Below are 17,778 nucleotides of genomic sequence, written 5' to 3' on the forward strand. Positions count from 1 at the left end.
ACTGGATTCATCCACGGACAGACAGACACTTTCTGTCTGCAATACTCCTTCTACGGTCTGTAGAACTGGAGTGGGGTCACACACAGGATCTGGGGTATCCAGAATCTCACAATCTGGAGCCTTAAGAGGAAGTTTAACATCAACTTCACTTCTTTCTAAACTCACACCATGTGGCTTACGACCATTGGCCACCATGTACTCATTTTCCACAACACACTCTGTTTGGTTGCCACTCAACACACATTCACTGAGTTTAACACAACCCTCTATCTCTAAGGGTTCACTGTAGGTGGTCTGGGAATCCCCACCTGAATCACTTTTCTCACGCAAGTCTTTACTTTTCAAGTATAGGTCAAATGCCTCCTTTAGTTTCACCCTTGCAGCGTCACACTTTTTAAAGGGGCAATTATCCGTTATGTGACCTGGGCCAAAACAATATGTGCACTCTGTTTTGCACACAGCCTCAAACTTGCACACCCACTCATGCGTGTTATACATGGGGCAGGGCTTAAGGTTTACTTCACCTTTAAGACACCCTCCAGCTGAATTACCAACACAATTTTCACTCATATTGTGTTGCACACACTCACTTTCTGCTTCCGCATGTTTCCCACTGTGAACAACCTCCTTCACATGCTCTAGGGGAACATTACATTTAGGGGTCACCCCTACACTTTTCTCTATGGGTGTTAATTCACTCCCCACAGTCACACTTTCAGAATTCACCTCTGAACATTTTTCAGCAAAATTAAACATCACATTTTGCATAGGATAAACATTACCCAACTGGTATAACTGCCCCACATGCAATACTTCATTGTTGTATAATAAGTCCCGAACTAAGGGAAAGTCTGTTCCCTGAACAATGTCTCTCCGGACCTTGCCTGTAAATAAAGAGTCACAGTCGTTCAACCCACCAGCCTGCTGTTCCCTTTCCACCACCCCTTTAAGAATAGTCTCACCATTCCTGTAGTAGGGCCTCCGGTGTGGAACCGCTGGGGATGAATTCTGGCCAAATATGCCAGACTGGACTTTGAATCCAGACGCAGCAGACTCTCCTGGCACTTGAGAAGCCTCTCGCACTTCTAGCCGCTTTAACACTGGACAGGTCGGGACACACTCACCAACTCTGTTGCATCTCCAGCATGGCTCCTCCATGTGGCTTAGGTCATCCCTCTTCATCTGTCGCACTTTACACTGCTGTAACATCAAGACATCCCGTCTGTACAGCGCTCTTTTCGCCCACATTTGCAGCTGTTGCGGAACCGTAACACTGAACTTTTGCTGCCACTCTCTCAGGTCCTGCAGCACTTTGGAACGCTCACCAGGCTTGCATCTAGCCGCAGCGCTCTCCTTTACCATCCGCGAAGTTTCTCTCACTTCCGGTGTCTTTACCACACTCGCTGTGTGGACTCTCTCCCAATCGTTGTGGAACTGCATCCACCAGTCGCCACCTTGCTGTTCCTGTTTCTTTAACACAGCCCTCACAGCCTCCTGCTGAACAGCTGAAGAATAGGGATTAGCAGCACAATTTGCCATATTCATCACTGGCTTAAAGGTAAAGTCTCTTAGGCTCATCAGCCCTTTAAACAGGTGTATGTCTTTTTAATTGCTCCTTATTTTGCCCGCATCCGAAACACCATATGTGGCAAGCTGGCGGCTTGTACACGTAACTTTTAGGGGGATTAGTCAATGGTGAGCAGGCAGCATAGGAGAAAGGAGCCGAAAGACAGGGACACACAGCTTCTTCAAGGAAAACAGAGATTTATTTTCCAACTTTACACAAACACAGTATTGTCCACAGACACAGGGGTGACCATTTTATCATTCAAACAAATAATAAAATAAAAACCTAGCCCATTGGGCACTACCTTCACACCTTGAAGCAGTCCCTGACTAGGCTGGGCCCCTTGTGGACTACCAGCAAACAAAACAATTGTTGTGGCTCACCCCTGTACTCACAGTCTTTGAGTGAACCTTTTAGCCTCCTGGCTTTTCTTCAATGTCCCACACAAACAACAACAACTTGGCTCTTAGACACAGCCACGGGCTCCCTCTGCTTCTGGCAGGATCAGGCGGCACTCCCAGCTCCTCTGGGAGTTCCTAACACAGCCAGGTCTCCTACCTGCTGTGCCCTGTTGAGAGACACACTCTCCTATTCCAATTAACTTTAAATAGTCTTTCCACAGGACAGCTTTCCTGTGGAAGGTGAACTCCAATCTCTGGACTGGATCTGCGGAATGGAGTCCCTGGCTACTAAAGTCTTTAAACAGAGCGCCGATTCTCTGTATCATAACTCCCTTCCTGGAGCCTATCTCAGTCCCTGGGGAGAAATTAAAGGCTAGAGTGACCTTTTTCCACCTTTTCCTAGTCACTCTACCACAATATATATATATATATATATATATATATATACAAAAAACGGTGATAAAAAAAGCCGCCATAAGTTCGTTTATTGCAGAGTGCAAACAAGTGGACCAAACCTCCCGCACCCTTCATCAGTAGTACAGAGCACCAGAAAAGCAATTCAATCAAAGCAATTTCAATCAAACCACTGCATAGTTTCTAGGGTAATTTGTACTGTGACTTAAGCTATATCACAGCTTGCATCCATATGTGCTGAAGTGAAAACTTCTGATACTCGGAGATTTAAAAAGAGATGCTATGATAACATCTACTAGCTTACAAGTAATTTATTGTAAAACATCATATCTCAGCTTCTTCTTTTGGGTTTTCTCTTTGATTTCTAAACTGGTGCATGATAATTTTTATATGTACACTAAGGTGGTTATTTACTAAACTCTGAATGCAAAAAATCATGAAATATTTGTGACTTTTTTTAATAAAATCTGACTTTTCAAAATCACAAATTTTTCAGAATTTATTAAACCCCGAAGATGGAAAAGACCGAATCAGAAAATCCAGCATCTCAGACCTGTCGAGGTTGCATATAAGTCGATGGGAGAAGTCCCAATGATTTTCTGAGTTTTTTGAGTTTTCGGGCAAAAATCTAAATTTTTGGGGGAAGAATCCGAAAAAAATCGCGAAAATCGGATTTTTTCCTGCAAAGCAAAATATAATAATAAATAAGTGTAAAAAACCAGAGCGGAGTTTGTAGCAGAAAATATTGAGCTAAATTCGGACTTTGATAAATAACCCCCTAAGGGTGTTATGCAATAAAAGGCACTAACTTTGCCCAGGGGCAGTAACCCATATCAACCAATCAGAAGGTAGAATTCACTGGTCACCTGTTTAAATACAGACACCTTATTGGTTACTATGGGTTACTGCTCCTGGGCAAACTTAGGGACTTATTTACTAACCTTTGAAAATTTGACGGCTTTGCTCACAGCGCAACACTTTGGCAGGCGTAGATTCGCCAGGACAACGCTAATTCACTAAAATACTGGTGAAGTTGCACTAGCATTGCCTAATTTGCATACAGCGGGAAGTTAAAGTTCAATGGACGTATATGTTGCAGCAAATACATTACATTACACAAGCCTGGGAAACCTTAATAAAAGAAAATAGAGTTGTTATATTGCCCTACACATGAGCCCAGTGTATAGTTTATGTACCATGTGTTAGGTAATGGGGAAGCCGGTTACCCCCAAAAAAATTTACGCTATTTTGCAGCCTATCACCCTGAAAAAAGAGAAAGACGCCAGTGTTTTTTGAGGAACTCTTATCTCCTACTCTATTGCACTTGCCTGGTCTGAGGTGGCGAAGGCAAGTCTGGTGCAAGAGGTAAAGTTCAGTAAAATCTGCATCTTACTGAATTTGCATAGTTACATCCATTCACCAACGTGCAAATTTGCCTGGCGTTAGGGTGTGAAGTACCACTAGCGAAGTTACACCAGCCACTGTTAGTAAATCGTGGGAAGTTCCGAAATGATGTCACGCTGGCGAATTTTTGCCAGCATTAGTCACTTCGCCCTTTAGTAAATTTGCCCCTTAGTGCCTTATATTACATATGGGGCTACAACTTTGCATAGTTTTTTCATGAAGAGTTTGACTTGCTTATAAATGTAATGTAATATACATTTTTCCTTGAGAAGTCTAATTATAATTGTTTGGTCCAAAAATATATGCAGCATATGCAGCAGTGCACAGCCTCTGTAACATTGGCCAGCCACCAACTGTGCTGTAGTACTCTACTTTTTTTAGGAACAGGTAGGGCACAGAAGACTATTTCGGGAGGGAGAGTAGCGTTGTGGTTCAGGAGAGGTGCCACTCCAGGGGTTGTGATAGGTACATGGGTTTCGTTCTCCCAGAATGTTCACTGGAAAATAAATTAATCTAGATATACCCTGCATGGCCACAAAAGAATCAGTACAGTCACCTAAATGGATATTCAAGTTTTTGACATGTTAGGGAAAACTAACAACATCCTAGAAGCTAAGTGCACTCATTTTCAGTGTCCACGGTCACAAAAAAAAATGAATTTCCATAATAAAATGTCATATATTTTGTCATGGGATATATTTGAAATATATGAAAGAGTGTTATATCATTATAATCATCAGTGCTGAAGTCTGCTGGAGCAGCACTATTAACTGATGCATTTTGGAAAAAAAAACATGTTTTCCCATGACAGTATCCCTTTAAAGGAAAATTAAACTCTAAACCCTACCCCCTACATTACATAGACCTCCCTCCCTCTCCCCCCAAACCTAAGTGCCACCCCATGCAAATGGCCCTAATGTTTTACTTACCCCATGGTGCAGATTCAGGCCTCGGAGTTCACGGGCGCCATCTTCAGTCGCTTTGTAATCTTCAGAATGAGACCAGCGCTTCTGCAGTTTTCGTGAGTTTCGCAGTTGTCGTGAAACAGAAAATGACGCCAACTGCGCATTTCACTGGCACAAAAACCTACATATTTTATTGCTGAATCTCAAGTGTATTTACATCAAACCCAATTTGCATTTCATTAAGAAATCATTTTAATCCAAAATGATATGCATATATTTGTCAATGAACATGGGAAAGCCACCAGAAATCATAAATAAACATGTTCTACAAAATTATACAATGTTTTTTTGTTTTTTTTGAGCAGATATTTTCTCAAGGACATAATAATAAAAACGGATGGAAACGGATAAAAACTACAGATGGAGTAGAGAGGCATTTGAGGCAATATAGAGAACAAAACCCTATATATGTCGTGATAATAGCAGGCTAGCAAGGGTGTATGATTATGGGATGTTTGGATGAATCATTTGGCACATCACTCACTAAATGACTCACAGTTATTACAGGTAAAAACATTGTGCTGCCATTATTATTTCCTTCAAGTGTTCAGAAACATAAATGCATGCATTCATCAGGATAAATAAAACTAGAATGAATTGATTCCAAAGTGAAAAGAAGACAATATAATCAATCTTGGTCACTAATGCGCACGCAGAAATGTCTTCAACACACACACAAGTGATTTTCCATAAAAAATATATACTGTTACAGTTCCAAATATAGCAATTCTTTTGGGAGGAGCTGAACCTGTAATGATTTATACTTTACCTAGTGCTCCCTTGTACCTGCAGAGACACAAGCTGCCATTGTAAAGGGTGTGGTATTATAAAAAGGTTAAATTACAAATAAACAGATAAGATGTATTTCACATTTTTCACAAGACTTTGGGCTGCATTTATGAAGTTGTTTAAAATGTTTACAATATTGGTATAAAAATAACAACTATAAAGCGTGTTGCGTACCTTACTCCTGATTTAACGTGACCAGAATTCTAAAATCAGCAGGCAGAATTCATTGCAAAGTTTAAAGTGGTGTCATATTTACACCATAATTCAATCAAATCAAAATTCAATCAAAATTTGGTGAAAGCCATTAAAAGGAATGGAAGAAATTCTTCTTCTCTAGTAAGTGGTGTAAAAAGTAGTGCAAGTTTATACTGAGTATTGCACAGCACCATTTTACACTTATTTTTCCATGTAACGTTTGTTTTTGTCCATCCAGCATCTTCAAATAAACGAAAATTAAAAAAATACCTTTGTAGTCTTTTTGGTGTAATTTCTGGTGTACAGTGTGAAAGTGACATACAATATGCACCCTATTATTTTTGTGTAACTGCACATGACATGGCGATTGAAGCACTGCCACCCCTAATACTTCTCAACCAAAGCTATATGCTACAGCTGAGCAAAGCAAATAAAGAGCTCTGTGACGGACCTTCTGGGAGTGGGAGGGATTGCACCAAGGCTACAGCTGAGCAGTACTTCTACTACTCTTTAGTTATCTCATCTGTTCTCATCCATACCTCCCAACATTTAAAAAATGGAAGGAGGGACAAAAAGATCTGCATGCGTAGAACAGCTAAATTTGACCACACCCACTTTATGATCACACCCCCTAATTATTATGTCCATTTTACAAAATTTGTCAGGTTAGGAAAGTTTGAACACATTTATGGGAGTTTTAGGGCAATATTGTATGTGTTATAGCAGTTTTGCTAATGAAGGTGATATTGGCCTTTAAGATCCTAGTCTCAGTTCTCCCAAGAGACTTGCTTACCTTAAATAGTTACAAAATAGCTTACCTTAAATAGTTGCTTATGTTAGATTGTTACAAATGTATGTAAATGCAGGTGCTGAGTGTTCTGGGCTCTCCTCCAAAAAGCCTCTTTTTTAAATATGTATCTTTTTCTGGTGTCAGTTCAGGAGATCAAAGAGAAATTCAGGACTTTGGGACTGCAGACAGCTGTCAAAATCAGGAGAGTTGGGAGGTATGCTTATCTAGTTATCTCATATGGCTGCAACATAATCCTAATTCCTGTCTGACTAGGTCTGGGAGGGAGTGTGAGAACGCTGCAGGACCAAGGCTACAGTGAGCTGAGCAAAACAGTCTCTTCTACTCTCTAGTTATATCATCCTGCTGCAAAAAAAAAAAAAAGAAATGGGGCAGCACTCTCTTCTGATGCAATTAATGCTTCTGTATTTCTCTAAAATGGGCATAGTATGTGGAGGTGTGGTTATAAAGTGGCATTGTTAGAATTTTTTTTTTTTTGATGCACTACTAACAGCAGATCACTCTTCCTCTCTATTTTTTTCAAGTGGGGGTCTCAAAAGCACTACCTTGCCTAGAGCCCCATGTAGTCTTATGCTCTGCATCAACGGCAGCGGTGCCAAGCCAAAAAGGCAGGCACTGTAAAAAATTATGATATGCCTGAATAGAAATTAAGAAATACCATGAAATATTTTCTGATCAAAATAATTTGCTGTAAGCTAAACCTATAATATTTATTAGTTCCACCATAATAGTCCATGTGCTAGTCGGTCTTCACCACCACTTTTGAAACCCCAGCTTCTATTTTATCCAAATGCTTTAAAAGTGCTGCTGAACTTCCCTCCAAATCTTCTGACTTTTTACCTTTCATTGTCCTTCAGACATATTTAATAAAACTGGTAACAATGCAGAACACCGTGGAACTAATTTGACCTGAATAAAAACATTAATTGAGTAAGCACAAAATGATTAAGGAACCAGATGTGTCCCCATTGCTTGCAAGCAATACAGAACATGCAAGATGGGTAACACTGGTAGACACAAGTTTTGAGTCAATGCAATTTCCATGTTGATAAATGGATTGAGCAGTATTACTCTTTTATATTCAAGCTGTGCTCTGAAACTGTGCAAGAGTGAATGTGCTATTAAAATGAATGGAGCTTTAACATACTTTTGTTACTCTGAAACATCTTGAGGCCCATCTATATATTTTGCTTTTTTTATGGAGTTGCCTTTGCAACAGATAAAACCCACCATTACATCTCCCATTTCAGTGGGCACAGTATTTAAATGAGCTGCAGTCTATGTCAGTTCTGGATAAGGCTAAAAACCCTCTGTATAATAGAAAATTTACATCGATTAAGTTCATTGGTTCAGTGTAAATGGCTTTCTATATATTTTACTCTAATGAACACTGCTATGTAGAATAAGTCAGACTGGAACATGTAATAAAATGCAATAAAATGTTATAATTTCCCATCTACAATCCAAGGATTATTCCAAAAGTGCATTAAATCTAACTCCAAATGCTTAAAACCCTATAAAAAAGCAACATTAACTATAAGAATAAATCACTCATCCCATGGATGCAGTATTAAATATAAGTATTGTTCTGGGATTTGTGGACAATTTTCTTTAGCTAGCCCTGACTGATTTTTACTGAAGCATCAGAAGGAAGCCATTCACTTTTAATCAAGACAGATGGGAAAATTGGCTTAAGTATGCTGCAGCAGACAGCACTTCTCCTAAGGACAATAAAATGATTTAGACAGCCGAAAGGCTTCAAGTCAAATGCCAAAAAACCCAACACTGGTGATGTTTTCACAGCGGTGAACAGTAAATTTAAATTTAGCCTTATTGATATTGTAGGTGAGATGCATTCTTCTTTGATTTGAGTCCCATCATTGCATTTCATGCTTCTTTTCCAAATATATAAAGATGCCATCACATTGATTTTTCACAGTCCACTTATTTTAGATGAGCAATGCAATTTCTTGCTATTCAGCTGTGACCTATATACTTTTTAAATACTGACAACATTTTGTTTATTAAAAATACATTTAAAAAAAAAAATATATACATAATCATGCAGAATATTGTGTCTATTATTATTTCAGGATTCTATAAAAAAAACAGGGGGTTCTTCTTATGAATGGCGTGGGGGACATCATAATTTGTCAATTATATAACACTGAAAATAATTATCTACGGTATAATCTTTTTACTTGAGTTGAGATATTTTAACAAATCTACTATATTTTAAAAAACCATAGGAACATAGTAAGATTGAAAAAAGCCACACTCCCATCAAGTTCAACCTTTTACATCTATTTATGGCCCTGAAATAGTTTTTTAAACACAAAGAGAATTGGTTATGTATGTTTTGTAAGCAAGGTATCTGAACCAAGGTAAACACTGCATCTTTGTAAACTTAGTATTTGGAAAATTTAAGTGTATGGGCTTGGTGTTTTAAAACATGCAGGCTACTAGTCCCAGTCTTTATTCACCCATCAGCCAATTTTGTACCTGGTCATACAGTTATGGGACCTGTTATCCAGAATGCTTGGCACCTGGGGTTTTCCAAATAAGGGATCTTTTTGTAATTTGGATCTCCATAGGGCTCTTGGAAAATAACTTAAAAGTTAATAAAACCTAAAAGTATTGTTTTGCCTCCAGTAAGGATTAATTATATCTTAGTTGGGAACAAGTACAAGGTACTTTATTATTATCATTATTATTATTAAAAAAAGGAAATGATTTTATTAAAATATAGTCCATGGGAGATGACCTTCCTGTAATTTGGGATAAAGGGTTTCCGGATAACGGTCCCATAACTGCACTACGTATGCCTGACAGTATTGACAATTGTTCATAAAGGAAGACGGCACATTTGTAGTTCGGCAGGATAGGCACAGAGACATGACCACAAGCAATCATTCCCTATTAGCGTATAGGGAAACCAGATTTAGTAAAATATGATTTAGGAAGAACTAAAGCTTAAATGACAAAAAGTACACAAAGGGGCATGTTAATTATGCTGTGTAAAAACAATGGGATAATACAGCACACATCGGCAGGCTTCAGCGTTTAAAAGAGTGCAGAAAATTTTTACACGTTTTTTCTTAGAGTGACTAGAGTGAATTAATGTAAAATAGCGGCGTCAAATCTGACGTTCACACAGTGTAAAATTACACACACCATGATAAACGCACCATTTATTTTACACAGCTTTTTTTTGGCTAATTTGGCTTTACACAGCATAAAAAACATGCCCCAATGACATTTTTTGGGAAACCACCAGTCCGCTTAAAATGTTACACGTTCTGGGTTCTTAAGCACTACATTTATTAATTAAAAAAGAAGTAGTTGAGCATGTTCTAAAATGGAATAGAATTTCTTTCCTCTGAGAATCTAGTGAACAGTCATGAAAAATTAGAAGAAGGTAGGCTATATATAGCTGTTATATCATGTGGTGTGAACTGCGTGCTCAACATTTCCTAGCTAGACCTATTTACAATCACTGTCCAAACCATGTTATGAAAGCAACACTCTGGGCTACAAACAATTACAGTATTTTAGTTTATTATATTTTCTTTTATTTCTAATGTTAATGTACCACATTGGCGCTTTGATTTGAGCTTTTACTATACTCTGTATTTAGTAGCCTGGTTCTTTCCTAAATAAAAAGAATTAGAAGCCAGAATAAAAAGCCTGATGAACATTCATTTATTTGGAGAAGAATCATCTTTTTATTCTGCCTACTTTTTTTTATCTAGGCTGTCAAATAATAGGCCATGGACCAGGGATTCTCATTCATACCATGTGGTAGTGATTATACATAGGACATAAATGTAAGACACTGAGCACTCAGTTCACACTACATATGTTTTAATCTTCTGCTTACTGTTCACTAAAGTCTCAAGGGAAAGAGATGCTATTTAATTTTAGAATGTGCTCCACTAATGTACATGTGAGATGGATTATATAAGCAGTAACTGTATTCACATGTGTGCAATGATGTTGAACCCAATCACTTAACAGCAGTAAATATTTTTTTTTAATACTTATAAATTAAAGGGAAAGGAAAATACCACCCAGTATGATATTGTATTACAATATTCAAAGACAGTTTTCACTTTGATCCTGTGTTTGAATGAAATTAATAGGAAAGAGCTCAAAGAAGGTTCTAAAAAAAAATGTAGCTTCACACTCTTTCTTCATTGAGCCTAATATCCAGATATCATATCACATTGGAGAGGGACATAATAGAAAGACAAATAACTAGATAATGGCATTTAAGACAAATAAGACCTCCTGCAGGATTGCATCCAGCTAAAATACTGTAAAGTTTAATGAAATATTGGACTTCGCTATTAAACATCTGCAGGGAAACCCAATACTTAGTTTAGTATTACAGATGTATGTTCTTTAAATTACATATAATTTGTTACTTGTATGAGCACAGTCTTGGTTCATCCAATGACATGTGTTAATGGTTCATTTTACTGTCCAGGCACAGGACGCCTAGTAACTACTTGTAGTAAAGGATGGGTTATTTCCATATGAGTGTGGCTATGCCAAACAGGTAAAACCTAATTGTGATACCCATGGTGCTAATTACCGAGCTGTGTGCTCCAGATGTTTTGACAGCTGCAAAGGGTTGTTGGGAGTCTGGGACAAATTTAGAATGATTGCTGAAAAAAATCAGCTTGAACTCCAATTAAGAAAGGAATACTCCAGTGTTTAAAAAGCAAAAATGGTGCTATATACGGGTGTGCATAATTAGAAAAAAAAAAGCTTTCTTTTTCTTTAACTAATTGCTGTATAATGTAATTATTTCATATTTCTGAATAAGTCCACTATCATGATTTTAATTTGACGTGAACTGGCAGCAAAGAAATGTACTATGGTATACCAAACTGCTTATGTAGAATCAGAAAATCAGAACATGGACACAAAATTTGGCACGTTCCGCCAACCCTTTCAGCCGTAACTGTGCTTGTAAGAGAATTTCTGATGATAAAACCTGTCAGAGCAGTAATATGTAAGTGTTAATGTTAAATGGCATTCAGGGTTTTAGCACCCAGCCACTGTCACAATGATTTCTAGCTTGACAGTTCCATAGCACTAACTATTTAAAATTATCTTTATTCTTTGTATAAAAAACTTTTCTTGGCAGTTTCTCCTGTTTATAAGGCTATTTTCAGCCATGCAAAGTAAAAAAATATAAATACTTACAGACTATATTCTGTGTGTGTATATGGATAGCATGTGTGCTTAGTGCAATAGCTTACCTTCAGATTAACTTTCACTATAGTGTTGACCGCAATATTCGAGATAGTTTGCATTTGTGCTTAATTTTTTTAATTTGTATGTATATTTTTTCAGTCATTTTGTTCCTTTTCAGCAGCTCTCCAGTTTGGTTTTTCAGCAGCTATCTAGTTGCTAGGGTTTGAGTAAAAGACTGGAATAATTGTAGAAGGGAGACTAATAGTAAGATAAGTAATAATATTGAAGCCTCACAGAGCAACATTAGAAAGCTGTTAACTCGAAAAACCATAAACAATAAACAATGAAGAATGATGACTGCAAAGTTACTAGGAAAAGGACATTTTATAACAAACTTAAAATAAACATAAAAGCGAACTTCCCCTTAAGGTACAAAAACATTATAGCTGTACATTTCAATGCTGCATAATTAAGGCAAATGCAAAGATGGCCACAATATATTTGACTACTGTATACAAATGATATATAACCTGTTCCATTAAACCACATACATTAATTCTTGTCTAATGCAGACACCACAATCTTCTGTCAGGTATATGTTTATACTCTCCAGTGCCTCTGGCATACCAGACATCATTCAATAACTACTTTATTTAATGAAATATATTAGATTAGAAGTACATCTCTTATATGGTTAGCCAACACAACAGACTAGGCTTACTATCTACTGTATATTTTACTCTAAAAATAAAAATAATAAGTAGGCTGTGGAGTCATTTCAGTCCATACTTTGGACAATATAAAAAGTTGATACTGGGAATGATTAAAATTCTGTGTATGCAGATTCCCCCAGGAGCCGCCCTGACTTAGATGGATTCCTTTCTCGAGCTCTCCTTGGTACTACTACCTTGACCTTGAGGAAGAACCATCCCATTGGGTCTTTGTTTTTCTGTGCCGTAAAGTGATATCTCTATGTTTTCACAATTGTAACGCCCTTTATGTCAGTATGTCATACGTTCCCAAGTTTACAAAAACTCGGTTTTCTATGTTCGGGGTTCTGACTCTTTGTGAGTTCAGAATTAATGGAGCTTGTGTCATATAAACTTTATCTTTTCACCTCAAGTGGTCTCCGATTCTTGAAGTTCCACAAAAATACGAAGTTGGTCTTGAGGACAAAACTGTTATAAGGCAACTTTGCTCTTGTAATTAAGTGGCATCAGCATCATGCACACACAGCTAATAAGCATATTTATATTTTCAACCACTATATAAATATATTTAATGATAAATGTCCCTTAATGGCATATGCGATTGTCACCTTAAAAAAAATACATGACCTATCCATATTTATTGGGTCTAAGATCGTAGACTCCACCATAAACCTCTTGGTTTACAATCTATTTCTACAGAAATCTAACCTCCAACCTCCAGTTGCTCATGAGCATTCCTTTTAATGAAGATGCCTAAAATGTGCTTGTCAACTGCTGACAAAAGGACATAATATTTTAGGGACAGACACCCAAACTGAAACCATTTTAGGGGAGAGTGAGATAAAGTGGTTTCTTATTTCAAACAGCAGCAAATATGCCAGAAGCAAACCGGTATTATATGGCCAAGAACTTGGAACTGAAATGAAACAGAGTTTTACATTAACATCTGTTTAATGGCAAGATGACCTTGAGGCTTAGAAATTATAGTCTCTTTTATCCCTTGGTTACACTACATTGAAACATTTTTGTCCAAACAATAAAATGAATGTTTCAGGTCCACTATTAATTTAAATTCAGCGACACAGTAGTAATATAAGGTTACAGGAATGCACTGGCTATTTTTTTTTCATTTTCATAAAAAGAAATATTTTCTACAGTTATTAGCTTTCTGAGAAAGGGTGTCAGCCCTATAATTAAGGAAAATATAAAGAACCTTTCTTGTAGATCATTATCAAATCATTTCGTGAATGCCAGGTATAGTACGGTTACACAATAGAAAATGTTTTCATCTAAGCCTCAAAAAACACACATACCTTTACAGAAGTTCACCATCATAGTATAAAACATGGTATGCAAATATAACTTATATCTGTAATATTTAACCATATTTAAATATATGTACAAGATTCCAAATATAGATTTGTTACACTGTGAAATAACGACGTTGCCAAGTATAACTTCCAGTATCATGTGACTGCTGAAACTACAGTCAATGAAACAAAATACCACATAATACTAAGTATTTTCAGCCTCTACACAAAATAATGTCATTCAGATGATAGTTTGTAATGTTTAGATCTGCAGTGCCTTCTCACTCTCCAGTATTGTGTTTGAGACCTTGTTGACTTCTATTAGACCTTGACTGCTTTTACTTGTCAAAGTTTTGTATTGATGTTTTTGTGGTTTTTACACTTGATAAATCTCCTAGAACAAAATGATGTTAGTTTCAGAGAAATTAAAAAAAAAAATTAGATAAAAAAAATTGATTAGTGAAAAAAATTGAAAATTTGACAAATAGAAATTCTAACATTAGTGAATAGGCCCCACAGAATGTAGCAGAAATATATCTAAAGCAACTGGAGTCTGAATTTTCTTTTTTTTTTTTAAAGCATTTCACCACCTATTTAAAGGGATACTGTCATGGGAAAAAAACATTTTCTCAAAATAAATCAGTTAATAGTGCTGCTCCAGTAGAATTCTGCACTGAAATCCATTTCTCAAAAGAGCAAACGGATTTTTTTATATTCAATTTTGCAATCTGACAAGGGGCTAGACATATTGTCAATTTCCCAGCTGCCCCAAGTGTTTGTGTAATTAGAAAAAGTGCAAAAAATCCCACTGAGTCAAGTTACAATTATTTGACCAGAAAAAACTAATTTGTCAAAGAAGAAGGAATTAACTTATCTAATTAAATTGTATAGACAAAGAAAAGAGGGACAATAGAAAAAATAGTGTTTGCTTAGCTATGAACATTCTTTTTCTAAGATCTGGCCATCAACAAAGAATTAGCAGAAATAATGCAATCAAAGAAGTTATAATGTCTTCATTGATTAAATAAATCTCCAAGAGGCAGATGAAATGCAGATAATTAACCATGCGAAGCACTAGTTAGAAGTAATCAGAAAATATTCTCCCTAGGCATTTTACATTCGCAACTAATGATAACTTGCACAGCTAATCACAAAGATCATAATGATTTTATTATTAACTCTAAAACCTGCTTACAAAAAGCAAGTGTTACAACTAGTAAAATACATCCTTTATTTTTATGGTTCAAACAGGAGAGCCTAAGGATGAAAGTCAAACCCAAACCTTGCACTTAAAGGGGAAGCAAAACTATGGTGGATATTTAATAAATCAGTTTAATGAGTAGTGTTTCATTTTATTGGAGAGTTCCTGAAGCTAACTTTTTCTAGTGGCAACCAATACAATTCATGCTGTGGGAGACTGATAATTATTTTTTATTATTCCAATATGACTCTACAGTTTGCAATATGTTACCAACGATCAGTGTGGCTGAGTTGTCTTCAGTAAGAAAAAAATTAAGGTTGAGGAAGCACACTAAAAAACCAGCAAAACTTTAAAATTACATATAACATTGTCAACTGGTCAGGAACCTAGAAAATAGCTACAGGCTAAGACTAGGCACTTTAATGAAGTGGGAATAACCCTATCCCTATGTGGCCTATAACAGACAATGGTTAATACCAGCAATAAAGGCTTGAGCAGAATCTGTAATCAGCTTTGGGAAAAGCAATATCAGGGAATTTCAGGTGAAAAGGGCGCCAAATAATTAGACTGATGAGTAATGAGACACAGAAGGAAAAGTTGGGTGCCAAATGACTAATGCAGTTGCCAATATCATCTAGCAACAAAAGTACAGCTCTTAATGGATAAGCACATTGGTGCAATTTATGTTAATCTTTTGTGTTATCAAATTCTCTTAAAGAAAAGGCCACACTGGAGAAAAATGTAATTCCAATACACCTTTTACAATAACTTACATGGTAAATACCTTAACCCCTATATGTATTCAAAAGGCATTAAGTTTGCCCAAGTGAAGTACCACTTAGAGACCAGTAAAATGAAACAGGTTACAAGTTAATGCTATTTGTTTTTTTACAGAGCCCATGTCTACAACAGTATTAGACTATCTACACCTGTACATTAGAGACCACCACAATTTCTAATATTCATATGATCGAAACTTTGTTAGATATGAATATTTTTGTACAAAATCATTGGATATGACAAGTTGAAGGCTATCATATTTTTTAATCAAAATGATTTCAGTTGAAAATTCTCTTATTTTATTTGAATTAAAATGATGTTCAGCTATTTAGTTGTGAATCAGTTTTGGTTTCCTTCCAGATTCTGTTCTGAATTTGTCAGTAGAAAAAAAATTACATTCATAATGTAGCATAAAGTGCTCTAATAAGTATAAGGTATCACAGAGAGATTCCTTTTCAGACATTTTTATGTGAATGACCTGGTCATTTCTAGTATATAACTATCACCCACACACAAGAAGTTAATTTTTTTAACATTTCATTGAGCTGCTCAGTTAAACAAACAAAAACAAAAAAAACACACAGAAAGATTTAACAATGTGAAAAAACTTCTTCAGGACTCACTGGTGTGAATTAGAAAAAAAATCTGCCCCATAATGGTTTCATAAACTGAAAATTTAATGTAGTATTAGTCTCTGTATAGTTCTTATCCTAGATTTATATATGTTGGTATTCAGAGTTGTATATTTGTTATCCAAAAATACACACACACACAGAAGGGTTGAGGAGTTCTTCTTCAAGTATGTGCGGGGGAGGGAGGGGGCTTGTGGTGTCCATGAAGGACCTCACGACTGAAATTATGGGGGCCCCAGGGATTTGTGTAGGGGTCCTTGAGGTGATAGCCCCCAAGTCCGATGCTGCCTCTCGGCCCCCTCTGAGTCAACAGCTTCAATACCCTTCAACAAACATGGTTTATCCTCTTTGATCTCCACCTATTTCCAAATGTCAATGTACTGGGAGGCTGGAGTATAAAGCCCTAGTATTAAGCTTGGAGCCTTGAGTTGACCAACCACCTCAATAATGCCGGGAAGCAGGGATGTTAGTGAATGCAGTAAAAAGCATTTTCTGTCATAGCACTCATAATGGAGTTGTGAGGAAGACAAGCTAGCTTAGCAAAAGCAGCATCTGAAGACATTCCAGGCATCATCTGCCTAAGTGTAGGGACCACAGTCTGGAAGGCTATTTTCTTCTCCACTTGTTTAATCTTTGCTATACCATTTTTCTTATATTGCCTATCTGTACTTAAAAGAATGTTTTATTTCCTTTGCTACAGGTATGGGACCCGTTATCCAGAAACCTGTGATCCAAAAGGCCTTCTCCCATAGGGGCAAATTTACGTACTTCCGAACTTTGCCGCACTTCGCCAGGCAAAGTTTTGCCAGGGCACCGCTAATTCACCAAAACCTGAAGTTGCGGTCAGGGAGGCAAAAGTTAGCGAAGTTGCGCTACCGTTAATTCGTCAAGCAAAGCGAAGTTACTGATGCCTAATTTGCATACGGCGCCAAGTTAAAGTACAATGGACGTATATAAAGCAGCAAATACATTACACTACACAAGCCTGGGAAAGCTTTATAAAATAAAATAGAGTTGTTATTTTGCCCTATGCATGTGCCCACTGTATAGTTTAGGTGCCATATGTTAGGAAATGTAGGGGGGAAGGAGGGTACCCCCAAAATAATTCACAATCTTTTTCAGCCTATCACCCTTAAAAAAGTAAGACTCCAGCGTTTTTTGGGACTTAGAAAAAATCTCAACTTTTTTTGAAGCAAGCCCTATCTACTCTATCTCCCCTAGCCTGGTCTGAGGTGGCGAAGGCAAGTCTGGCGCAAGAGGTAACGTTCAATAAAATGCGCAAGTTAGGGAATTAGCGTAGTTACGTCCCTTCGCCATAGCGAAACTTCACCTGGCGTAAGGGTGCGAAGTAGCGCTAGAGTAGGTCCACTTCGCTAGTGAATTTACACCAGCACCCG

The 17,778-nt window shown here is 37.1% G+C and overlaps 1 protein-coding gene across 1 annotated transcript in view; it reads right to left on the minus strand.

Annotated features, from left to right (window-relative positions):
• The window catches only part of galnt17.S (polypeptide N-acetylgalactosaminyltransferase 17 S homeolog), a 160,600-nt gene that overhangs the window by 24,361 nt on the left and 118,461 nt on the right, over nucleotides 1–17,778 (minus strand). The window lies entirely within an intron of this gene.

Source organism: Xenopus laevis, chromosome 2S, assembly GCF_017654675.1.
Source record: "Xenopus laevis strain J_2021 chromosome 2S, Xenopus_laevis_v10.1, whole genome shotgun sequence".
Classification (NCBI taxonomy): Eukaryota; Metazoa; Chordata; class Amphibia; order Anura; family Pipidae; genus Xenopus; species Xenopus laevis.